This window comes from Taudactylus pleione, unplaced genomic scaffold (genome assembly GCF_031769625.1).
Source record: "Taudactylus pleione unplaced genomic scaffold, aTauple2 ptg000005l, whole genome shotgun sequence".
NCBI classification, from domain to species: Eukaryota; Metazoa; Chordata; class Amphibia; order Anura; family Myobatrachidae; genus Taudactylus; species Taudactylus pleione.
The window spans coordinates 6600169-6616026 of NW_028284408.1; positions in this window are offsets into that span (position 1 = coordinate 6600169).

The following is a 15858-nucleotide window of genomic DNA, read 5'->3' on the forward strand; positions in this document are numbered from 1 at the left end:
CATAACAAAAGTAGGCAGTAGCCATACCCTCTGTTTGTTTTAGTACTGTAGTTTATAAAACTTCCATACTGTTTGACACTGAAGTGCTACTCTGTTTCCTAGATGTGCCATGTTTTAAGCTGAACATCCACATGTTTGTGATGCCCACTGCTGTCACTTAGCTGTGTCAGCAAGCTAGCTTGGTGCTAAATTTTTGCTTAAACTGGATTAAATCTATATTGTGAGCTGTGTGATGGTCAAAACTGACTGGAAATGAATGTTATTGAAGTTAATAATACTGTTGGAACAAAAACAGGTCCAAATTATGTGATATCAGCTATTTCTATAATTTTTTTTAGAAAAAAATACAGATCCAAATCCAGAACCAAAAAAATGCAAGGGTGATTTTGGCAAAATCAAAATCAATATCCAAAAACAAGGGGGATATACAGATCCAAAACAAAAATACAGGGGGTCATCACACATCTCTAATAATAAATATGCCCTTTTCTATCTCAGTTTCACATATGCCTGGCACCAGCCATATCTCATCAACACAAGAAACAATGTTATCTACATGTCTATGAAAACCCCCATTTCAATTATCATATGTGAGTGCATACAGTTTCTGTCCAGTTACATCAATTCAAGTGGAGATACAACTGTGATCCATATGACTCTGAATTGGCCATAATTGCTCTAAATTGCATATACAGAGTCAGACGCATGTACAGTTTGCTATAACATGAGAGATACTGTACATCCACAGATGGTTTTGCATGCAACTCAGAACCAGGTCTCCTGTGTCTATATCCATTTCCTTCCAGCAGCAACAGTCAATGTGACTGAGCATCTTCATATTATCTCTACATGGAATAGAACTGATAAGGATGATGTCAAAGCAAAAACAAAAAGGATTCCAATTGGAACAACAGTGAAAGATGGAATTATGCTCAGAATACTTTATTTACTTGATTGCAACATTTCATGGTTGAACAATAAAGAATTCCAAGATCAAATGCTGAAAATGTCATGGAATTGATTAGTATAGTAAATGTCATGGAATAGCATATTCAGTCATCTACAGTTGAATATAAACTAGAGATTAGCAGTTTGTTTTTTTCTAAAAACTGAACACAGGTTACCCTAACTTAGGGGTTACCACATGAGTGTAGAGGGAGTGGGTATGGGACTGTGGGCCTGATTTAGCAAGGATCAATATTGCGACCACTGTAGCAATTGCGCATGCAGTTCTGGTGTGAAAGTATGCTAATAATTGCAATTGCAAAGCACCATCACTGACAACATGTAGATACCTATTTCCCCTCTCACACTTCCATAAAACCTTGCAATTCAGCCAAAACATCGGTAACATCAAAGTACATTGGAGCCACTCGCACATTTAAGGCAGGTCTGACCCTACAAATAAATTGCTAATTTTCCTGCACACAGTGAGAGCTCAAACTGTATATGGCCTCCCAGTGGCTAATTTATGCACGTCCCTGCAATGGCGTTCAAACACACTGGCATGTCTGCGTTTCTCCGACCACCCACAAATGGTACAACCTGTCAATCACTCTGTGATGGGTCTGCATAGTCACTGGGATTGCAGATCTGATCGCAGCGGAGCCTTTGTTCAAGCTCACTGTGATGCATGCACAGTGAGAAACATTCAGCCATCTGCATACACTTTAGCAGTTGCGATCTTTGCTGAATCAGGCCCTGTGTAATGTGCATAATAAATGCAATTAAAATGCCATCAGGATGCCATTAGGGCAGCTTTGTCACTACATATGTGTTGTTGGTCAGACACACACGGCAGGCAGGCTACAAAAAGGAAAAAAATATACTTTTTTGTTTGTTAAAAAGTGTACCTGTACTTTTTTTTCAAAAGGAAATCTATCTACACTGCAGTATAAAGTGCATTCGGAAAGTATTCAGAACACTTCCATTTTTCCACATTTTGTTATGTTACAGCCTTATTCCAAATGGAATAAATAAATTTTGTCCTCAAAATTCTACACACAATACCCCATAATGACAATGTATAAAAAGTTTTTTTTTTAGATTTTTGCAAATTTAGAAAACACATGTACATATGTATTCTCAGCTACTGCCATGAAGCTCAAAATCGAGCTCAGGTGCATCCTGTTTCCAATGACCATCCAACAGATGTTCCTACAGCTTAATTGGAGTCTACATGTGGTAAATTCAGTTGTTTGGACATGATTTTGAAAGGCATACACCTGTCTATATAAGGTCCCACACTTGACAGTGCATGTCAGAGTACAAACCAAGTAGGAAGTCCAAGGAATTGTCTGTAGACCTCCAAGACAGGATTGTCTTGAGGCACAAATCTGGGGAAGGGTACAGAAAAATATCTGCTGCTTTGAAGGTCCCAATGAGCATAGTGGCCTCCATCATCCATAAAGAAGAAGTTCGGAACCACCAGGACTCTTCCTAGAGTTGGCCGGCCATCTAAAATGAGTGATCGTGGGTGAACGGCCCTAGTCTGGGAGGTGACCAAGAACCCGATGGTCACTCTGTGACAGCTACAGCATTCCTCTGTGGAGAGAGGAGAACCTTCCAGAATGACAACCATCTCTACAGCAATCCACCAATCAGGCCTGTATGGTAGAGTTGCCAGTTGGAAGCCAGTCCATAGTAAAAAGCACATGGCAGCCCATCTGGAGTTTGCCAAAAAGCACCTGAAAAACTCTCAAACCATGAGAAACAAAATTATATGGTCTGATGAGACAAAGATTGAAATCTTTGGCATGAATGCCAGGCTTTATATTTGGAGGAAACCAGGCACCGCTCATCACCAGGCCAATACCATCCCTACAGTGAAGCATGGTGGTGCAGCATCATGCTGTGGGGATGTTTTCAGCAGCAGAAATTGGGAGACTAGTCAGGATAGAGGGAAAGATGAATGCAGCAATGTACAGAGACATCCTGTATGAAAACCTGCTCTAGAGCACTCTTGACATCAGACTGGGGCGATGGTTCATCTTTCAGCAGGACAACGACCATAAGCACACAGCCAAGATATCAAAGGAGTGGCTTCAGAAAAACTCTATGAATGTCCTTGAGTTGCCCAGCCAGAACCCAGACTTAAATCCAATTCAACATCTCTGGAGAGATCTTAAAATGGCTGTGTACCGATGCTTCCCATCCAACCTGATGGAGCTTGAGAACTGCCCAAAGATAGTTGTGACAAGCTTGTGGCATCATATTCAAAAAGACTTGAGGCTGTAATTGCTGCCAAAGGTGCATCAACAAAGTATTGAGGAAAATATGTGAATACTTATGTACATGTGATTTCTTATTGTGTTTTTTTAATAAAATTTGCAAAAATCTCAAAAAAACTTTTGCACATTGTTATTATGGGGTATTGTGTGTAGAATTTAGAGGACAAAAATGTATTTATCCAATTTTGGAATAAGGCTGTAACATAACAAAATGTGGAAAAAGTGAAGCGCTGTGAATACTTTCTGGATGCACTGTATATACTATATTGTTTGTCACTTGTCACTGGTGTATGAGGTGTTATTTCAATATTATTTGTCCCAAAAATTATGTGCTGTGTCTGAGTTGCACCCCAAAAAATCTCTTTTCCTGTTAAAAAATAATTGCAAAAATAATATTTTTTTCCTGTACTCTAAAAAAACTATAGTCTTTTCTAATTCAACTCAAAGTGTATTTTTGAAGAAGTGTGTGTTTTTGAGATGCAGCGTGTACTACTTTTCTTACTGTGTGCGGTCGTTGCCCCATCATTTGCACCCCAAAATAATTCTTGAAAAGGAGAACTTTTCTTTTCCTGGTGTGTAAAAAAATAGCCAGTCTTTTATAATTAAATAAAAAAATTCTTATAGTGTGTTTTTAAGATGCAGCATATATTATTCTATTTAGCGGGTGTTGTGTCCTCATCAGCTGCACACCAAAAATCATAAGTGGAAACATTTTTTTGCTGGGGTCCAAAAAAATCTCCAGTCTATTAATAAAACTGCATGGGACAGGTGACAGTCCTTCTTTTCCCTATCTCATTATATGTTTACTTTGTGTGGTGGCACTTAAGTTTAACAAAAAAGAGAAAAATATGTCACATGGCCCTATGCATACTGCATAATAATGAGACACAGCTTCTTTTAGTACTTGCAATTCCTTCAAAAACAATGTAACAAAAAGAGAAAAATGTATCTTTGAATAAAAAAAAATCACTGTTTAATTTACAAATAAAATACAAATAATCAATAAATGAAATATATATACACAGAGACCAGTAATCAGTGACTTATCCTATGTACTTGATAAGAACCACTAAATTAGAGATTGTAAATGTATATTCTTTACATAGGAGTCTCGTATTATACCTGCAATTACTGAGTAGTTGAACTTCTAAGTCTAGCAGCCCTGAATAAAAATCCATCAATAGTATATACACAATTTTTTTTCCCAAAAAATCATAAGTAGAAAAATGTTTTAGATGATATATTAAAAAAATTCAGTCTTTTAATAATACTTAAGGTAAGAATTTTGGATGTGCGCCAACCCTCGTGTTTTGGTTTTGGATCTGTATCTCCTTTGTGTTTTGGATCTGAATTTGGTTTTGGCAGCAGTGGGTGGCACAAACAAGTGGCAGTTCAACTTCAAACATGGCACATAAGAAAACATATGTTTTCATTAATCAAGAGGCCTGAGGGAGATGGAGTATGTATGTAGTTGAAGGCAGTGAAAGGCAGGGTTGATTCATAGTAAAATTAAGTGTTTTATTCCAAAGTAAATTTATGAGGAAGGGAGGTGGGGAGTCATTTTCAAAGAATATTTGACTCATTCACATCAGTCCTTGCCCCAGTTGTGTGTATGTTTTATGTCATCTTGTTGTCCTGAGGAAGGGGTGGAAGACCCCGAAACATCGACAAACTGACTGAATAAAGTCCCTCGTTTGAGGGTTTCATGTCATCAGCCTCCGAGTGCCGCCTATGATTTTTAGTATATTCTATATATATATATATATATATATATATATATATACGCACAAACTGCACAGCAAGCTTTAGGTTCAGCATTTGCCTTCAATGTGATAAATGCAAAAAGAGATTAGGTGTCAAATATATTCCACATGCATTACAGTACCACATACTAAAAAGAAAGATACTGAAATCATGTGAACCTAAAATATATGAGAGAGTCTGTGCGCCAGGTAAGATGGACCTTTTTATGGAGTAGTCACAGGGAATCACGAAGAACAATGTCAAACAAGAAGCAGAAACAATGAGCGTCTAATTTAAATAAAAAAATTGGGTACTTCCGTATCTTGTGGCCCCCTGGTTACGCTACGTAAGTAGCATAAACTTCAGGAAATACTATTTGGTCCCTTGCGGGCTCGCTGCGCTCGCCGAGCTGCGCTCGCCACACTGCGGGCACGGTGGCTCGCTTCGCTCGCCACAAGGATTTATTCCCCCTCCATGCCCACTTGGATGGTAGGGAGTGACGTTGGATGGTAGGGAATGATGTTGGACACTGGCTCATCTTTACGCTAATGTCCAACGTCATTCCCTACCATCCGTCATTCCCTACCATCCAAGTGGGCATGGAGGGGGAATAAATCCATGTGGCGAGCAAAGCAAGCCACTGAGCCCGCAAGGGGCCAAATAGTATTTCCTGAAGTTACGCTACTTACGTATCTTCACTATTCAGTGAAGATATGTAAGTAGCATAACCAGGGGTCCGCAAAGATATGGAAGTACCAAAAATTGTAATAACCAGTAAATTTTTCCTTACATAACAATGAAATTAAATCATAAAGAGGTCTCAGTAATATACCACATAATTTTATGCTGAATATACAAATATTATATATATTATATTATTACACACCCTGACAGACTACACATGTACACACTCTGACAAAGACTACACACAGACTCACTGCCATACACACACACACTCTAAGACTATACACTGACACACACATTCTGACAAAGATTACACACTGACACACACACACAATGACAAAGACTATACACTGACACACACATACTGACAAAGATTACACACTGACACACACACAATGACAAAGACTACACACTGACAAAAACTACACACTGACAAGGACTACACACTGACGCACACACTCACAAAGATGACCCCCCTCCCGCTCCCCCTCCCTCCTCACCGCCGGCAACCCCCACATGTAATAAACACACCTGTGGATCCGGGGAGAGCTCCAGGTATGCATTCAGTGAGACCCCCACAAGTGATAAACACACTTGCGGCTGCGGGGGGAGAGAGCTGGGAATACAGTCGGTGAGTTCCTCCACGTGATAGTCACACTTGCTGCTGCGGGAGAGAGAGCACTGGGAATACAGTCTGAGACACCAGGCAGCAGCTCAGCCTCTCAGAATGCTCCATGGCAACTGCCTGCGCCTGGGAAGGTTTGTGTGCTGCAGCTCCCCTACATTCAGTCAGCCCACCTAGTATAGCAGCAGGGACAGTTACCTGAACTCCGGTGCTCCCTTTCTTTAGAAAATAAAAAATATATATATATATCGTTTAGCCTCGCAGCGGCCAGGGGGGGGTTTCTAGGTACTCAGAAACCCCCCCTGCATGCGCGTATGCTGTAGATGTTATGGCAGCAGTGATCTGCTGTTCAACTGGGTGACTGCTGTCATACTTGCTCCCCCATTGCAATGGATTGTTTAACAGTCAATTGTTTTTTAGAACTACTACTAGTAATTTTCCTGGTCCCCTTCTGGAATGAAGATCCACTCCTAGCAGCAGCAGAAGGTGTATCGCTCAAAGATTCTTCTGAGGAATCCAGGATAGGGGAGGACTGAGTTAGCCTTATCAATTTGAATGCAGGACTACTTCCGATCATGACTGAGGATATTGTTGATGAAGGTGTTGTTGGTGAAGACGCCAGGTGCTTGGATCTAGAAGAAAAAAGGGAGCTAGCTGACTCTGGACTGCTTGTTGTTACTTTTATGGCCAAAGTTTCAGAATTTTGCAAACTCTTTTGATGGATGCACTATAGATGATGTAACAGGGAGGAGGTTCCTAGATGGTTAGAATACTAACCTCTACTTACTCTGGTATGACAACAGGTACAGATGTCTTTACAATTGTTGTCTGGATTTGGGTAGATATTATTCCACACATAAGAAGTGATTTTTTTTGCCCAGGCATGACAATAGGCTTTTCCTTATCATGGGCAACAACTGTTTCTACTGGAGCCTATTTTACACAAAAAACATCACTATCAACAACAACCCCATCATCAGCATACTCATCATCAAAATCCTTAATAGGTTTAGCTACACAAATATCCTTATCATCCTGGTGCACTTCCATAGAAGAATCCTCAATTTCTATGTCAGCATGTTGACATGTGCTGCTCATCCCCACATTTGCAGAGCTTGCACAAGTTGTGGAAGGAGGCTCCTCTTAGAATACCGTTTTGGAAAGGTCAGTCTCATACATGGCACCTGACGACACACTCAGATTCTCCTCAGGGAATTGTGACATTTCTGAGCACACAGATGGTTCCTGTGCCTTAAAGATTTTCATTTTATGAAACATCTACAAGGAGAAGGGCTTACTTCATCATAAGAAGCAGAACCACCAGTCGTAAATAAAGGCCAAGGCCTTAGCCTTTCCTTGACACTTAATGTGTGAAAGGCATTTTGCCAATTTTATGTCTTTCTGCAGCTAACTTTCACTTTGATGTTATTTTCTTTATCAGTGAAAAATATTGGTTATTTGATTTTAGATGCTCTAACTTATGGCATCAAATATTAGTTGATAATGTAGATGGACTAGTATCGTCATGACTAGTGGCACTGGCAGCATATCCAGTTCTAGTATGTGGTTCCTGCTCTCCTCTTAAGTGATCATTCCCCATATCAACAAACTCAAATGAAGATGGGTAAAGCACCCATGTTAATTTGTACCAATATTAAATATTACACTGCGGTGTCAATGACCTACAGTGTCACAATATTTTTAAGAATAAGAAAAGAATAATGCACTGTGCTACCGCTTACAGTGTCACAAAATATTTTATGAGAAAAACACTGTGCTACCACTTACAGTGTCATAAGATTGTTAATGCGTAAAACACTGTGCTACCACTTAGTGTCACAACATTTTTTATGAATAAGAAAAGAATAACAAACTGCGCTACCACTTACAATGACACAATATTTTTTATGAATAAGAATAACACACTGCACTATGACTTATAGTGTCACAATATGTGGATGATAAACTGCGGTCTGACCGCAGTGTCACCAAACAATAATAGTGTAGCTGGCACACACAAAAAAAACTGAAATAAAGATTTTTTTTTGTGGAATGCTAATTTTATTTAACTTTTATTTATTTTTTACACTGGGGAAGACCACCCCTAGATGAGGCAGCAGCCCCTTGATTAACAACACAGCACTCCTTTATGGACAACAAAGCACCCCTATGGAGTGCGAATGAACAACCTGCAGAGTCACAAATACATGTATGATAAACTGCGGTGTGGCCGGCAGTGTCACCGAACAATAATAGTGTAGAAAAAAAAAAAAGATTTTATTTTTCTTACTTTTTTTGTGTGAATGATAATTATTCATTTTAATTATCTTACTATTTTATTACAAGTAAGGAAGAGCACCCCTGGACTGACAGAACACTCCTGGGAAATACAGCACCGCTTTATTTACTGCACCTCTAGCCCCTAGATGGACAGGACAACACAGCAGCACCCCTTTATGTACTGCAGACTCCCTTTATGTACTGTAGCCCCAGCCCCTTTATGGAAAACAGAGCAGCAGCCCTTTATTTATTGCAGCCTCCCCAGCCCCTTGATTGACAGGACAACAGTGACACAGCAGCACCCCCCCCCTTTATGTACTGCAGCTCCAGCCTGACAACACTGCACCCTTGGACATACAGAGCAGCACAGATCACATCTGTTCTTTGTACACTATCCACAACCAGAGTGAAAATGGCATTGATCACCGGGACCTTTATAGAATCCAAAACATGGAAGAGTCCAACAATGGGATGATGATATTTTGCCTTCTTTTGGATTCTGAATTAGGTGGGAAAATCCGAGTCGAACTCCCAGTCTGATCCTCTATGTTAAGGTTGGTTCGGTACTCGGAAAACTGGAACCGCTCATCTTTAGTAAGAATCCCTTCTATCCCTATCTCATTGTTGTATGATCACTTGGTGTGGTTAAGTTAAACAACAGTAATTCTACTCCTGTCCTGGTGTTAAAAATAAAACCAATCATGGATCTGTAAATAGAAGAGCAAGAGCAACCTGGTAAATGTTGCTCTAATTAGCTTCTGCTTCTTTGTTTTTTTCTACCTTTAACAATACTATACATTTGTGCAATGGAAAAATGCCATAATTCTGTATCTCTTTATTTTTCTTGTGCGGCAGTGCTCTGTGGCACCTTTTAAATCAACAATATTTATTATAATAATATCTAAAAAATATCTTTAAAAGACTTTGCACTATTATAGAAAAGAAAGAAAAATAACAAATTAAACATAAGTTCAAAAAATGAAAAACCATAACAGTTTCTATATAAAATATTTTTTTTAGTATAAATAACCTTGAATTAGGAATAGATTATATTGCTCATTTTTAAATTTACTGATGACTAAATTGAAGTTCTGCCAATCGTACACCATTGGAAGGTCTGAACATGACTCTAACCTCCATAGAACCTGTCCAAGATCTAACTAAACCACCTCACATTGGTTTCATCCCAAATGGTGCAGGGGGGGGTCTGAATGCATTACTGGATTGACAAACAAACAGACCAATGAATATTATATATAACATAAATGTGAAATGGCTGTCCACCACTGACTGATTAGAAATGTGTAATTCAACAATATGAAAAACATTGTAGAATTCCTTCCTTCCTATACTGCAGTATGTTGCTAATGAGTGAACATTGGATGACTGAGCTGAGGCTAGAGTTAAATGATTATTCTATAGCTTATAAATAAGTCTGGCACATGACCCCGTCATTCATCATCTTAAGTTGTCAGCATTTTCTCATCTTATGTATTTGTATTTCAGTTGAGTCTATACCCATACTCATATAACCATGAGTCCTTGTTTGAATTTATGTTGCTCAAACTTTAAGTGCTGGAGGTGTCAACTTACCCCCATTGGAATAACATGGTTTAATTGAGAATTCATCTCACTTGGGGAAATCTTACTTTATTAGCTAACAGCCTAATTTGGAGGCTTTTAAATATTAAATACTTAAATCCTGGCCCTTATAACTTTTTCTAACCTTGTATAAAGCACATATCTGGTATCTGTATAACTTATACCATTACTGAAACATATACATAGATCTGTTAAACATGGGGTAAATTTACAAAATATCACATATTTGTGAGTTAAAACACAATTGGCATCGTTGAGATATGATTGTGTTTTTTCAAAAATAACACGGAAATTTAACAAGAATCGTGATTCATTTAACCATGTTTTTCGATGGTGTATGCAAACGTGTTTTCAGGAGTCGTGTTTGTTCCCAACACAGCCAGCATTTCTAAACATGATCGCGTCCTCACTTGCAAAACACACCTAAACACATAAAGCATTTTGTATCGTGATTTGATTGGTACAAGCTGTTACATGTCATTTTGTTATTAGAAAACCATATAAATACACCACAAACTGGCTGAACTTCATTGGTTTCAGTGTATGCAGTGGAGAGAGGGACAGGTAGGCATTTTGGTGATTTTTCTGGAGGAGTTTTTAGTGGTTTTGCAATTGTTCCTTGATGTTTGTAAGCTGTCTTGTCTTTATACTTATTGTATTGTCAGTTTTATGTTTGTATCATTTTTCAGGGTTGATTGTCTATTTTATTATGTCCTGCACTGTTTTTGTGTGTGTCTATGGTGTGTATGGTGAGTGTTCTTATGGTAGTGGAGGTTTGTGTTGTTTGTGTTTTTTTTGTAAGTGTTCTGTGTTTCTGCAGGGAGGGGGATGTTTAGGACAGGGATAGAGTGAGGTGAAGGAGGTGGCTGCTGCAGAACTCCTAAATTCCAGTGATATGGACAGTGAGGAAGTATCCACACAGAGGGTGAAGACTAGAACTGGCAGCAACATCAAATTTACTTTTGATGAGAACAAGGAGTTGGTCCAGGAGGTAATGAAGTCTCACTAGTTGCTTTCTGGCCAGAAGGCTATAAACAAATCCACACAATGCAAAAATGCAATTTGGGCTGATGTGGTCAGAACTCTTAATGCTGATGGGCCCACTTGTTGCTCAGAGGAGACCTGCAATAAGTGGTTCTCTGATATAAAGAGATAGGTTAAGGTAAAATGGCAAAAGAGGCAAAGGATGTTCATCAAACTGGATATGAGTTACCCTACCAAGCTCACTATCTAGCCAATGTGGATCCTTTGAAGGCTCTTATACCACCCATAGGTGGTTTGTAGTTAACCAAATAACTGATTTCACTTGATGTTTTGTGTAATAACTTGTTTCTACTAGAACTAATCAGAATGTACTGCAAAGTTTTAATACACTGTGGCTGTTTGGTGGTTATTAGTTAAGTGAAGCACTTTTCTGTTATATGCATAGTCATTGAGTTGCTATGTAGAGTATAATCTTGTGATATAACCTCAAAATCAGGCCAGTTTGTGTACTTTGACCTCCTTTAAACTCTATGAGGTTAGTGGTTTCAGCCATGATTTGTGTTTGTTTTTTAGGTAACACAAAGTGGTATTTTTTTACTGCTTTGTGCTTATTGATTTGCAGGGAAAGAAGCATCTATTAGAATGTCTTAACTTGTTTGAAGTGGATGTGTTGTGTAATTACCAGCAGTGATATCTAAGTACATACCCTTTTCTAATAGGCTTTATTAATTGAAAGCAGTGTGTTTTGGCTAATTCATAATACAATACTCTTTTTTAACTAATTACATAATATTTTTCAGACTGTTAAATTAATCATTTTCTAACATTTAAACCAGGGATGAGCAATAAATAAAACTACAGCTGCTGAGAGACTGCACATCCCAGCATGCATTGCCATAGTCTTGGTAATCAGGGCATATGCAAAGTGTAGTAAATTATATACCTCCCAGTTGTCCCACATTCAGTGGGACAGTCCTATTTTTATGGGACTATTCCACTGTCCCACCTGTGGGCCACAGTGTCCTGTGGTGGGGGAGGAAGTTGGCAGGAGCACACTGCATAGCAGAGCAGCAGGAAAGCAGCTTGAGAATAGATCCCGAGTGTAGAGTGCTGGGCACACCCCCACAGTGACATGAATGGGGGTGCAGCAAGGCCCATCCTATTTCTATGAGGCTTCACCCTTTTTCTCAAAGCTATGCCTCCTTTTCAGGTACCCAACGCTTTGGTATGCACATTGTCCCGCATCAGTAAATTGAAAGTTCGGAGACATGGACTATGCTGGGATGTGTAGTCCCTTAGCAGCTGGAGATTCACTTATTGGCCATCACTGCTTTAAACTGTGCTTGCACTTATTTTCAAGGACAGTTTGACAATATTTTTTGGTACAATTACTTTGAAGTGTAATATTGCATGGTACACTTTTTGCTAAAAAATAAGATTACATTCGGAACCATGTTACCATAATCATGCACTCATATTCTAGCTGTCATTTGTTAAAACCTGCAAAAAATGAAAAAACACAATTGGTTTGTTACTATAACCAGAAAGGTTCCTGTTTCATGAAAAACACTTGATTTGCATTATGACAATGCTTATTTATTCATGTTTACATATGTCATACTTATGCTACAGCTTCATAGATATGACCCAGAACCAAGGAAGACAATAATGTTTCTGAAGAGGCTGGTAAATAAATGCACAGGTTTTGTCCTGCATATAAGAAAATGTTTCTGTTGCTGATGAAACAAATTATTTGCTTGTCGGTCCATCCTCTATGCTACCTGTGAAATGGTGTCAAAGGCACTCAAATGTTTAGCCTCCAATGAATCCACTTTTGACAGAATCTCGTAACACTTCTGGACCAACATCCCCACATCTAGAAGGTCAGTATGTGAAATGACAACATACAGTACACATTGACACTGCTGACTGTCAAATTAAGGGAGACAATAGCACACTATCGAGTTTTAAAATAGAAACATTAACATGTTTGTAGAGTTTAGATGTAAATTCTGCCAAGGTTTTTAATCAAAGTAGCAAGACATACAATGATTACATTAATGTATCTAGACCAGCGCTGTGAAATAAAAATCACCAGTTATGTTTACACATCCCAGCATGACCTGTCACAGATTATGCATGGTCTCATAGCAACAATATAGCAGAGCATGCTGGGATGTGTAGTCCTTTAGTCCCTTAAGGGCTGTCCATAGGCCACCCCTGGTCTATAAAGTGTATATATTGGAAATTTATTATGACATGTTTGCTTTAGCCAAAGTAATGATAATGTTTTGTAGATGGCCTAATTAAGTCACTTACTGAAAGGCAGATGTTCCAAATTTGCTATGTGATAATTGGGAGTTAACTATAAACAAACAATATCTACCCACTTCTCTATCCTAGGTTCTGAGGATATCCCTTTGGAGATAGATGAAACCATCTCAGATGTGGAAGGTCTGCAGACAGAAGAGGAGATGGTAAAACTTGCCATGATTTTGGTGACACCTACAATGCCATCCAACCCACACATTTCCCCCATTGCCACTACTACTAGCTGCACAGATGGTGTAATGATTAGCAGTACTGCCTCACAGAACTGAGGTCATGGGTTTGATTCCGACGACGGCCCTAACTGTTTGGAATTTGTATATTCTCCCTGTGCTTGTGTGGGTTTCCCCAAGGTACTCTGGTTTCCTCCCACACACCAAATATATACTGGTAGGTTAATTGGCTCCAAACAAAAATTAACCCTAGTTTGTATCAGTATGCACATGTGGTAGAGAATATAGATTGTAAGCTCCACTGGGGCAGGGACTGACGTGAATGGCCAAATATGCTCTGTAAAGCACTGCAGGATATGTGTGCATTATATAAATAACACTGCACTGTACAACAAATTAATACTTTTATTTGTTTCCTTTCTAAAAATTGTCATACATTACTAATTTGAGATCAAGAAAAACTAAAATGATTTCAGAATGTTTTTACTAGCTCTATTTTTTGAGCTACACTACTTGCACTATACTATTTGTACATTAGTAATATAGTCATAGTGAAAAGCTTTTTTGAAATAATCTGATATTTTCTTTATAGAAAATAAATAACAGTTGTTTTAATTAAATCAATCACAAATATAAACAGAAAATGAAACAAACATACAGCATACAAAACAAACTTACAGTATACGAAACACACATACAGCATACGAAAGTACTATCTAATATAGTGGCCTATTCATGGGGTGCTTTCTCTTTACTTGTCACTTGCACTCCTCTTCTGGGGCATCTCTTGTCACTGTCCAACAGTAGTGATTCACCTACCCTGATATCTTTGTTCCATTGCTGAAATGTCTTGGTGGAATTGCTCACTATGCTCAGAGGCGGGCTGGGCCGGGGGGCAGGGTGCCATGTGCCCCCCGGGCCGCAGTGTCATGTGGGCCGCGGGTAGTCTGTGTCACTGTGACAAAGACTGCACCGCGTGTGTAGCGCTGACCGGACGGAGTTCAGCCAGCGATACACAAGTGACAAACACACAGCCGCCAGTGCCGGCAGCTGTGTGTTTGTTTTGATCAGCAGCCAATGAGAGTCTGTCAGACTCTCATTAGCTGCTGCTGCGCTCACTGCGGGAGCCACTCCATCTTCCGGCTCCCGCAGTGGGCAATGGGAGAGGCATCATAACATCATATGACATCTCTCCCATAATGCAGAGCAGCCCGACCCGGGAAGGACAGATGGAGGAGCGGATGGCGATGGTGGGAGCGGAGATTCACGTGTTTTTTTTTTTTTATATGTGTCTACTGGGGGGGGCTGGCACTACAAGGGGGTGACCACTACTGGAGGCACTGCAAGGGGGGGACTACTACTAATGGCTGCAATACAAGGGGGGGACTACTACTACTGGGGGCACTACAAGGGGGGGACTACTGGGGCCACTTCAAGGGGGGGACTACTGGGGGCACTACAAAGGGGTAACCACTACTGGGGACATTACAAGAGGGAGGGACTACTACTGGGGGCACTACAAAGGGGGAACCACTACTGGGGGCACTACAAGAGGGAGACCACTACTGGGGGTATTACAAGGGGGAGATCACTACTGGGGGCACTACAGGGGGGGCACTACAAGGGGGAACCACTACTGGGGATTATAACTGGGGGCACTTCAAGGGGGGGACTACAACTTGAGGGGACTACTACTGGGGCACTACAAGGGGATGACTACTACTACAAGGGGGACTACTACTGGGGCACTAGATGGTGGGGACTACAACTACTATGGGCACTACAAGTGGAGGGTACAACTACTAGGGGCACTGCATAGGGGGAGGGGACTACTGTTAGGGGTACTACAAAGGGGGGAGGGGACTACCACTGGGATCACTGCATCGAGGGACCACTGCTGGGGGCTCTATAAAGAGGGCAATACTGGGAGTACTGCATATGGGGGAGACTACAACTGGGGCCACTATTTAAGGGGCACTGCATAAGGGTTACCACTATTGGGGGCACTGCATGAGGTGTGGACTGCTACTGGGGGCACTATATAAGGAGCACTGCATAGGGTCTAACACTACTGGGGGCACTGTATAAGGGGCACTACATAGGAAGGATCACTACTGGGGGCACTACTGGAGGCCTGCATAAGGGGGTCCTCTCCTGGGGCACTGCATATAGGCACCATGATGGGGCTGTCCCTAATCTTTATTTTTAT